Below are 11,804 nucleotides of genomic sequence, written 5' to 3'. Positions count from 1 at the left end.
TCCCCCCAAGTTTTTCCACATAACATATTACATAACATAGTATTTCTACAATACTAGTACATTTACAATACATACCATCCCTACATATCCCTCCACCCCCCACCCGACATTTAACATACATGTCCCTCCGACACTTAATAAAATACACTTAACATAAACTGCACTTCCAGCTACTTGCAGCTTTATACATCGTTACATTTTGAGTTTCCCCTTATTTTGTTTTATCTTTCCTGATCATGTCTTCTTCACTCCTTCTTGGGAAATACCCTCTCATTCATTCTTTCACTTTTTACTATCCCACAAAGCTCAGGAAGGGCGCTATTTCCCGTTTTACCTTCTTTATAGCCTACAAATGGCATTCCTCCTGAAATGTTCTTATTTTTCACTTTTCGACATTGTCTTAACACCTGCTACTATTTCTAACTAAAGTTCTTTCTATTTTGGTTTTTATACACATAAGCATTGTATTTACACAAACATGACGTTTCCCCATTGATTTCTTAAGAGTTCGTAAAAGACATGCCACTCTTTCGCCACCTCTTCTTCTGTCTTACCTTTTGTCCAAGATGCCCGTTTGTCCACTTCCGCCACCTCCAAGACTTTCATCAACCATTGCTCTACAGAGGGAATTGCTTTTCGTTTCCAGTATCTTGCAGAGGTTATTCTGGCACATGTAAATAAGGAAAACAACACTTTCCCCCAAGTTTTGCTTAGTTCATCACTTATCATACCTGGGAGAAATGTTTCTGGATTGAAAGTTATTGGGATCTTTAATTCTATAGTTATTGCTTTATATATTTTAATCCAGTATTGTTTGGCTGTTTTACAAGTCCACCAGATGTGAAAGAAAGAGCCTACTTCTATATTGCATTTCCAACAGAGTGGGTTGCTTTTTTTATTCTTACACATACAGTCAGCCCTTCTTATACACGGATTTTTATACACGGATTCAAGCATACACAGTTTGAAAATGTTCAAAAAAAAAGTATAAATTTCACATATTAAACCTTGATTTTCCATTTTTTATAAGGGACACGGTTTTTCTATGTCATTATATTTAATAGGACTTGAGCATCCACGGATTTTGTTATCCACGGGGGAACTTGGGACCAAACCCCAGCGTATAACAAGGGCCCACTGTATATGCGATGATCTTTTGTGGAGACAGGTGCCACCTATATAACATTTTAGAGGTGTTTTCTCTTAATTCTTGATTAATCGTGAACTTAGTTCCCTTGCAAACTTTCCCCCATTTAATATAGTCAATACTGTGTCCCACGTTCTGTGCCCATTTAATCATGCTTTCTCTGATTATTTCTTCTTCAGTATCCCACTCTAGTAGCCTTTTGTAGTTTCTAGTTATCACCTTTCTCTCGCCCTTTTCTACTCTTTCTTCCCACTTGGGTTTCTTATTATTAATTCCAGTGAGTCTTTCATCCGTTTTCCATCTCTCTCTCAACTGTCTATATAAATACCAGTGGCAATTGATTCCCACTGCCTTCAACTCTTCTTGGGATTTTAGCTCTTTCTTTCACCAAATCTGAATATTTGATCCATTTAGTCCTGGGTATTCTTTCCTTGCTCAAGAAAGCTTCGTGGGGCGAGCAAGCTAGTAGTAACTGTTGAGAAATTCTTGGTCTTAGTTTTTCCCATACATACAGCATAGCCTTTCTTAATATGTGGTTTTTGCACTCTTTGTGTACTTTACATTGACTATAAAACAAATACCCACGTAGGCCGAATCTTAAGTTATCCCCTTCTAATACTATTAACTTGTCATCTTCCAGTAATAACCATTTCTCAATCCATACCAACACTGCAGCATAATAATGCAAAGTTAAGTTTGGTAAACCTAATCCACCGCGAGCTTTATCAGCATACACCATTTTTGCTTTTATTCTAGCTTTCTTCTTTTCCCACACAAAACTCAGGGTTTCTTTTTGCCACATGTTTAGAGGTTTAAAAGAGTGCAATATCGGTATTGTTTGGAATAAGAATAACATCTTAGGCAATGTGTTCATTTCTATCACTGAAACTCTGCCCAATATAGAAGCCTTAAACTCCCCCACCTCTCTAAGTCTTTCTTGATTTCTCTCCACACTGTTTCATAGTTATTGTGATAAAGGTCTACATTTTTACTAGTAATCCATATTCCTAGGTATTTAGTTTTCTTTTTTCACCGTAAATCCACTTATCTCTTCTCCTCTTTTCTATCCAGATTCTTCGTCACCATAGCTGCCTTATCTTTGTTTACTTTTAGGCCTGAGACCTTTTCGAAGTCCGTTAGCATTTCTATTAGTTTTTCTATACTTTCTGTAGGGTTTTCCAATATGTAGACAATATCATCCGCCAATATACGCATTTTATATCCGTGATTCCTAACTTTCATACCTCCTATTTGTTTTTCTTCTCTAATTCTGTTATTTTTTTTATTTTTAAATTTTATTGAGTTAAAAAGAATAATACATACTAATGCATACACATACAAAAACATATACTACACTACACATAAAACATAAAAAACATAAAATAACATACAAATAACATAACATACAAGCATCTAAATCGATTCTCTCCTCTCTCTCTCCTTCCATCCTATCCACTCTACCTTTAGACATCTACTTACAGGTAACATGACATCTAACATACAAGTTGACTTCCTAACTACCAGACATATTCTTGTTGACCATATTTGTCTATCAATTGTTCAGTGTTCAACTTTGATTATCCTTTTCAAAAAAGAAAAAGAAAAGACTTGACTAATGACAAAAAAGAAGACCCTACTTTCCGCCTTACCACTGCCGAGAAGATGTTGAGAGTGAACTGCTCGTTCGAGCTATAGTGGTTTTACATCAGACCTATAGTAACTTCCTTACCCCACTCATTTCCAAAAAATGTTGTCACTTTCTTCCAGTATTCTAGATGTTTATCTTTACACATATTGTTTGACTTTAGTATTATAATGTCTATCCCCATCACTTCATATACTTTCAATAGCCACTCATCGCACGATGGTCTTTCCTCACTCTTCCATTTTTGTGCATAGCAAATTCTTGCTAATGAAACCATATGAAAAATTGCCCTCTCATCTTCTTTTCTGGTTCCTTCATCCAACATCCCTAATAAATACAGTTCCGGCTTGGGCACTAAATCTGTTCCCATTATCTGATTAATCGGTTTATTAACCATCTTCCAAAATTGTTTTGCTTTACTACACTCCCACCATGCATGAAAGAAGGTTCCCTTTTTCTTTCTGCCTTTCCAGCATTTATCTTTTTTGGTATTATAAATTTTGGCCATCTTGTAGGGTGAAAGATACCAGAAATACATCATTTTAAAGAAATTGTCTCTAATATTTTGTGAAATAGTTAGGTTGTTTTTGGTCTTTCCACACCTTTTCCCATTGATTTAGCATAATTGGGTGACCTATGCATGTAGCCCATTTTACCATCTGACTTTTAACTGTCTCTTCTTCCATTTCCAAGGATAGCAATATTGCATATACTTTCCCAATTAATTTGGCATTATCTAAATACAAAATTTTGCTCCATTCGATGTTTTTGACATCCAATTCGAACCCGATTGTCTTTGTGTCCATTTTAAATCTCTCATAAATTTGCCTATATGTGAACCAATTAATATTTGTTTCCTCAATTAGTTCTTCTCTTGTTTTCATTCTGACCTCTTCTCTTGTTTTTACCCACAGGTCTTCATCTCTTAGCCATCCAATCCCCTCGCTCGACTCTTTGCTACAGATGGCCTCGTGTGAAGAGACCCAGCCGCAAATCCTAGCTAAGGTATGTCTTTTATGTTTGTTCCACGTTTCAAAGAGGGGTTTTCTAATGGCATGGTTTGTAAATGATTTGCTAAGTGAACTGTTTCCATAAACCAGATAGCAATGCCATCCCACATTAAGATCATCTCCCTCCAATTCCAACAACGTTTTGTTTGACAATGTCATCCATTCTCTTACCCAAACTAAACTACATGCTTCATCATAAAGTTGCAGAGAGGGTAATCCCAGACCACCTTTTTCTCGGTTGTCTTGTAGATTCTTAAGTTTGATTCTTGGCTTTTTCCCTCTCCAGATAAAATCAGAGATGTCTTTATTCCAATGTTTGAAGATTTTTCTTGTCATAATGATAGGGAGTGTTTGGAAAAGGTATAACATTCTTGGTAAGATATTCATTTTAATCGCTGCTATCCTCCCCAATAGAGAGATGTTTAATTTGTTCCATCTTATCAAATCTTTTTTTATCTCTTTCCAGATTTTTGTATAGTTGTTTTCAAACAGTTTGTTTGATTTCTTGGTAATATTTAGTCCTAAATATTTAACTTTGTTTGTCACCTTAATTTTTGTTAAATTACCCAACAATGATTCCTCTTCTTTGCCAATATTTTTTGTCAGTATATTTGATTTGTCTTTGTTTATTACACATCCTGATACTTTGCCGAATTCATCGATAATTTCCATCACTTTTACTGCATTGTTTATCGGGTCATCAATAACAATAACAACATCGTCTGCAAATGCTCTGATTTTGATTTTTGAACTTCTTAATTTAACTCCCTGGATATCTGGTTTTTCTCCGATTCTTTTAATTAATAGTTCGATTACCAGCAGAAACAACAGGGGGGAAAGAGGACAGCCCTGGCGTGTTCCTCTTTGGATTTGAATTACTTTTGTTTTTTCTCTATTAACCCTAACTTGTGCGAGTTGTTTGCTATAGATTTTTGATAGCCAGTTTAAAAAATTTGAGCCTATGTCTATTCTTTTTAACAATGTCAGTAAAAAATTCCAATTGACCGAATCGAAAGCTTTTTCGAAATCAATAAAGAGTAAACCCATCTTTCTTTCGTTATGTTTCTCATAATATTCAATAATATCAATTATCGATCTTGTATTATCCCTAATTTGTCTACCAGGTAAAAATCCTCTTTGCTCCTCCCCAATTGCCTCCACTAAGCAATCTCTTCATCTTTTAGATAGGATAGCAGCGAGTAACTTATAATCATTGTTTAAAAGCGATATCGGTCTGTAGTTACTTGGACTTTCGAGATCTTTACCTTCTTTTGGTATTAAGGAGATGTCTGCTTCTTTCCATGAGTTTGGTATGTTATCTTCCAAGGCTTCGTTCATCACTTGTTGAAGAGGGGAAGCTACTTCATCAATCAACTCCTTATAAAAAGATATTGGGAGGCCGTCGTTACCTGGTGCTTTTCCAGCTTTCGCATTCGTAATTGCTTCTCTAATTTCTTTTATCGTCATTGGTCTATTTAGTTCCTCCTTCTGCTTTCCTTGGATATTTCGAGGTTTTACAATATCCAGGTACTTTTCTATTTCGTCTAATTCAACTGTTTTTTCTCTATACAGGTTTTCAAAGAAGTTTGGGAATTCTCTTTTGATGTCTTCTTGCCGGGTAAGTGTTGATTTCCCTTTTTTTATTTTGGCAATTACTTTTCTCTCTCTAATTCTTCTTAACTGGAAGGCGAGCCATTTCCCCACTTTGTTAGCATGTTCAAAATTTTTCTGTTTCACTAGTTTTAGTCTTTTTTCCAGTTCTAAAGTCATTTCAGCATCTAACTGTTTCTGCAAAATTTTTATCTCTTTCTGAATAATTTTGTTTCTTGGGTATTTCTTTAGTTCGTTTTCTTTTCCCCTCAGTGAGTTGTTTAATTTATTTCTTCTATCTTTCTTACGTTTCCACCAAATTGAATGTTGCTGAGTAAAGAAACCCCTCATAGAAGCCTTGCAAGCATCCCACACCATACTCATTTTGACCTCACCATTCGAATTTACCTTGAAGAAGAATTTTAACCATTCTTTGCCTTTTCCCACAATTTCCCTATCTATCTTTGAGCAGATCTTCATTTAGTATAAGCCAATTCTTAATTTTCCTGGTTTCTCTGAACTCTATTACAAGGGGATTGTGGTCTGAAATAGTCCTATTGAGAGTCTCCATACTTGTAATTTCCTGGGTCAAGGTACTTGAAGCTAAACATAGATCAATCCTTGCTAGCGATTCATGTCTGTCTGAATAAAACGTAAAACTTTTACCCTCATCGTACAGATGTCGCCATACATCTATTAGGGAAAGATCCTCTTTTAGATGGGGAAGTTTACCCTGATCTTGTTTTATTCTTTTGTCAGATTTTCTGTCAATCATAGGATTGATTACACCGTTGAAATCTCCTATCATAATTATGTTTTCGTAATCGTAATTAGAGAGTTCCCTGTGTAATTTTGCATAAAAAGATCCTTTGCCTTCCTGGGGGCCATATATGCCAACGATCAATATTCTTTTTTCCCGCCCCCACATAGTACCCATTGGGGTCTGCAAATATAAATTTGGATTCTATATTATCATTAATATATAGGGTAACTCCTCTTTTACTCTTTCCAAATACTGAAGAGTACTCTTTACCAATGTTTGGATTTTTTAGTAATCTTACATCTTTTAATTTGATGCGTCTTTCCTGTAAGCATACAACATCTGCATTGTTTCTTTCCAAGAAGAGGAACACCTTTTTTCTTTTCTGGGGGGAATTCAAGCCTTTTACATTGAGTGATAATATTTTCATTTTTAGTAGAATTTAGTATCTAAAAGTATACACTAGAAAAGACCACAACAGCTTTCGTTGAGAATTAAAAAATTTTTAATCGAATTTATTTAAACTTAGTTATACAAAACAGTGCTCGGTTTTATTCAAATTGTTTCGACTTACTTATTTACTTGGGGGGGGGGGGAGAAAGTAGAATCAACAAAAAGATAATTTGACGTTAAGAGAACTATTTCCTAACTTCTCCATTCAAGTTGCTTCATCATTGCTTCCTCCCCCTTCGTCTTCTTCCCCCCCTCCCCTTCTTCTAGATCCCTCTTCAAGGCTTTCAAGAAAAGTTTTGCCTTTTCAACCGAGTTTAGTCTTGTTTTTTTCTGTTTCCATGTGACCACAAGACCTTCAACTTCCTCCCACCTGAAAGGGATTTTGCGTTGGTTAAGAACGTCCGTCAAACATTGATATTCTCTGCGCCTCTTCAATATTTGGCTCGGTATATCTTTCAGGATAATTATTTCTTGATCATCCACCATTAATTTAGTATCGTAGCTTTGATTTAGGACCAAGTCCCTTGTCTGCTTTCTCACAAAATATACCATTACGTCCCTGGGCAAAGTCTTTGTTTTAGCTTCTCTAGAGCTTAATCTATAAGCGCGGTCAATTTCCCAGGGAAACTGTTCCTCTGGTTCATTTACAAATCCGGCCAGTATTGGGCAAAGCAAAGTGTAGAGATTTTCGTTTGTGTTCTCTTTAAGGCCTCTCAATTTCAGGCAATTTTCTCTCTCTTTGACCAAAATTTTCAAAAATGTATTTTGGTCTTCTTCTCTCATTCTTTCGGTTCGGTCAACTTTTTCCTCTGTTGCTTGCACTTCTAATTGAGTTAAATTCATTCTCTATTTGGTCTAATCTTGCATTTAATTGCTTAATTTCCGCCTTTAATTCAGTTTTAACCTCTTCTTTTGAAGCTTGGATTTCTTTACTTGTTTCCTGTTGCAATCTCCTCATTTCCTCAATTAGTGCATCATTGTGTTCAGGGAATTTTGGTATCGAATCATTCGATGTTCTCCTTGCATTTCCTGGCTGATTTGAATTCAGCGCTGCAGTTTTCCTCGTATTCATGATCTTTAGGCAAGAAGAAAAGAGGGTGGGTTGATAAGAGAGAATTTCTTTTATAGTTAAAAATAACAGGGTTGTATTGCTAATTTAATTTGAAGATACAATAAGCCAAGAATCAAACTTATTCTACTGGTTTTTCAAGTTTTATAATGAGAAGGAAAGAGGAAAAAAATAAATAAATCCCAAACTACTTTCTTTTCAAATGTATCCTGGTTTGCTATTGAGGTTGGATTAGTCGCTTTACTTAAAATTCAATAGAAAAAGGTGTGTTTTAGTACTTAAGAATTGGTGATGGAATTTCACCACTGCAAGTTGGTCTAATTATGCACTTAAATTGAAAAGAAGGATCCAAGAAAAAAGAAAGAAGAAACAAGCAATTTTCTACAATGTTAATTCTAAGCTCTAGTGATTCTAATAGTTCTTTCGCTTATTTCACTTGACAAAAAAGGTCCTAACAATGTATCTCAATAACAAAGTTCTATACAATCTTCCACAATAAATGTACACTACTTTATAATTCACTTACAAAGCATTCAAGACTAAATTGCAGTTTCCAAGTTTTCAACTGGAGTGTGTTGAACACGAATCTCAAGTAGGCTTTAATACCAAGTAAGAGAAACAAGAGGAAATCAGAAGTTATGTTTCACCAAAATACTCTAACAATTCTGGGTCTCAAGAAATATTTTATGTTAGCCAAGAGAGATAATTGAGATCGGGGAGGGGGTATAAAGAGACACAGGAAAGTACCATTTAAAAGGGTTTTGCTCTCTAATCCCCCTCTTCTTAAGCTCTAACAGTTAGATCTTTAGCCTGCTTCAGCAATATTATTATAAATGTGATAAGAATTAGTAGTGGATATTAGTATCAAGCTTCTTACACCATTACCCACCTTTGGGGGTGTAAGTATCAATTTTCTATCCCAATTTCTCACATCGAATTAACAAACCAGTTGCAATACACTTACACAACACCTGGAGATATACACTGCATCCTTCACCTTTACCAGTTAACGCAAGGATTACAAGTATGCTTTTTGATATATTTTTTTTCTTTCCCTCCAAGAGAAAGGGAAGGGAAGCAGCCAAGAGAATAGAGGAAGCAAGGGAAATGGAAAGAGAAGGGAACAGCTATAAGCCACTAAAACAATTTAGCTTTCAGAGGAAACAAATAGTTTACGAAATAGCCAGCAATTAATATATATTACTAAGTATAAGTTGGGGAGAAAGAGAGGGGGAAAAAAGAAAGAAAGAGGAAAATAGGAAGGAGAGGTAGAGATGGGAGAGTTATTCTTTCCCTGACTCAGCGTCTCTCTCTCCGCCTCTCCCACACTTCAATAGTAGCCGAGGGGGCCTTATCAGTCAGTCTTCAGATCATTTGCTGCAGCTGGGCTTGATGCTTCCAGGTTCTCTCTCTCCTCGCTCTGTTGCAGAGCTTAATTGTAGTTCTTAGTTGACTTGAAAAAATTAACCTTTTCCTTTACAATGGACTGGTCAGCTGGGGAAAAAAAAACAACAACAACGGCCAGGCAAGCCGCCAGACGGTATTTGATGTATTTCACAGTCTTTCTAGTCCCCTCCAAAAACCTCTTCTGACTCCAAAGGGTCCGTTCTCCACAGTTCCTCTATCTTTTATCCAGCTCCAGCAGACTTTTCCGAAATAAACGTCAATCTTTTCAGTCAGGTTTTTCCACAATGCTAGAAATCTAAACAATGCCTGAACCCTTACAGTCCTCCATATAGCATCCAAAAATCCTCCAAATGACAGCGTCTAAAAAGTCCTCCGGGTAACAGCGTCCAAAGGGTCCTCTCAATAACAACATCCAGAAAGTCCTCCAAGTAACAACATCCAAAAAGAGACAAACAAACAAATGGGGAAACCCCTTTATCTTAGTGATTTAAAGCTTGATGTCGCTCCTGTCCTTCTCTGTCGCGAGGTTAAAGGCAGGGTTACAATTTCGTGATAGTTCCTTGCTGGTAGTTCCGCAATTCCCAACACAGATTACAACTTAAACAATTTAAAAGTGGTGGCGTTGCATTCAGCGCAAGCCGCGGCTTGTGCCTGCTCTCCGCGGCCGTGGTCGCTCCCTGTCCGTGCCGTTCCTTCGTCCCGCTTTCGCAAATGGAGGCAGATTAAAGAAAATCAAATGGAACGCCGGATCTCGGTGAGCCCCTCTGCTTCCCCTTTATCGGGGGGACACTTTCAGGTCGGTGGGACCTTACCCCACCGCCTCCGTCGCCGCGAAACCGCGATCCTCCCTCCGGAGCCTCTCTTCGGAGGTGATCGAGGCGCCGCCATGCCACCGGAAGTCTCTCTAATTCTGTTATTGAGTGCTTCTAAAACGAAAATGAACAACCGTGGAGATAGTGGGCATCCCTGCCTCGTGCTTTTAGTGATCTTAAATCCTTTTGTTTTGCTATAATTCACAATTATTCTGGCACTTTGTTCTTCGTAGATTTCTCAAATCCATGTATCAAATTGGGTTCCTACCTTCGCTTCTTCCATCACGGTATACATGATCTCCCAGCTGATGTTATCGGATGCCTTCTCCAGGTCCATAAATACAAGTGCCAGACTTTCCCCGTTATTTCTTTCATCATATTCTATGGTATTCAGAATTACTCGTATGTTCTTTTTTAATTGTCTGTTAGGTAGAAAACCAGCTTGTTCTTCTTGTATCCACTCTGCTAATATCCTTTTTAATCTTCCTGCTAAGATTTTTGCAAATAGCTTATAGTCCGTCTTAAGCAGAGAGATTGGCCTATAGCTTTTCACATCCGTCGGATCTCTGCCTTCTTTGGCTATTAGGGAGATGTCCGCCTGCTTCCATGATCCTGGATATTTTTGTTTCCCAGTTTCGTTCAATGTTAGTTTGTATAGTATTATTAGTTGTTCTTCAAATTTTTGATAGTATTCAACCGGGAATCCATCTGGGCCTGGAGTTTCCCCTTTTTTGCTATTCTTAATAACCTTGTTATTTCGGCTACAGAAATTGGTCTATTCAGTATATCTCTCTGCTGGTTATCAAACTGCTTTATGTTTGATTCCTTCAGAAACTCCTGTATGCTCTGTTTTGAGATGTTCCCTCCTTTATACAGCTGTTCGTAGAAGTCTAGAAACTCTTTCTTTATTCTTTCTTGGTCCGTGGAAAGTACTTTTTCTTGGGTTTTAATTTCAGGAATGATGTTCCTTGCCCTTTGTTTTTTCAGTCTGTGTGCCAACCATCTGCCTGGTTTGTTTGCATCTTCGAACTGCATTTGTTTCCTATATTTAATTTTCCTATCTATCTCTTCATTTTCTTCTATTTGTTTTTTAATCGTTTTAATCTCTTTTGTAATTCTTAGTTCTATTTTCACTTAGTTCTATTTCTTTCTTTTTCAACATATCATACATCAGGTTCAGTTTTTCTTTCTTTTCTTTCTTTAGTATGAAGTTTTGTTGCATTAAAAAGCCTCTCATGAAGGCTTTGGAGGCTTCCCATACTGTTGTTGCGTCAATATCAGGCTTCAGGTTTTCTTCAAAGAATAGTTGAATGCTTTCTCTTGCTTTTTCCACAATCTCTTCTTTATATAGCAGAGCTTCATTTAGTCTCCATGCATATTCATTTTTCATTGTTTTGATTAGTACTGTCAAAGGACTATGGTCAGATATTGTTCTCGGTTCTGCATCCATTCTTAGGATATCTTTACATAGAGTTCTAGAAGCATAGAACATGTCAATCCTAGAGAAAGATTTATGTCTTCCAGAAAAGAAAGTAAAATCTCTAGTCTCTCTATATTTAAATCTCCAAACATCCTGCAATGTTTCTTCTTCAATTAGATCTTTAAAGGCCTTTGGGAGTTTTTTTATCTTTCTTTCTGATTTTCTATCTATTTCTGGGTTAACTACTCCATTCCAATCTCCCATAATGAAAGTCTTTTCATAATTAAGCTTAGATAGCTCCTCGTTCAAATTCATATAAAACTGGTCCTTTTTATCCAATGGGGCATAGATGCCCACCATCAAACATTTTCCATTCTGTAGTGCTACATCTAGGCCTAGGTATCTGCCTTTTTGTCTTTAAATACTATCTTCGCTTTAAGTCTGTTATCAACATAGAAGACCACACCATTCTTTTTCTTTTCATTAGCTGA

The sequence above is a fragment of the Sceloporus occidentalis genome, unplaced genomic scaffold, assembly GCF_023333645.1.
Source record: "Sceloporus occidentalis isolate IW3139 unplaced genomic scaffold, rSceOcc1.0.p SCAF_12, whole genome shotgun sequence".
Lineage (NCBI taxonomy): Eukaryota > Metazoa > Chordata > Lepidosauria > Squamata > Phrynosomatidae > Sceloporus > Sceloporus occidentalis.
Note: the sequence above shows the minus strand (reverse complement) of the source record.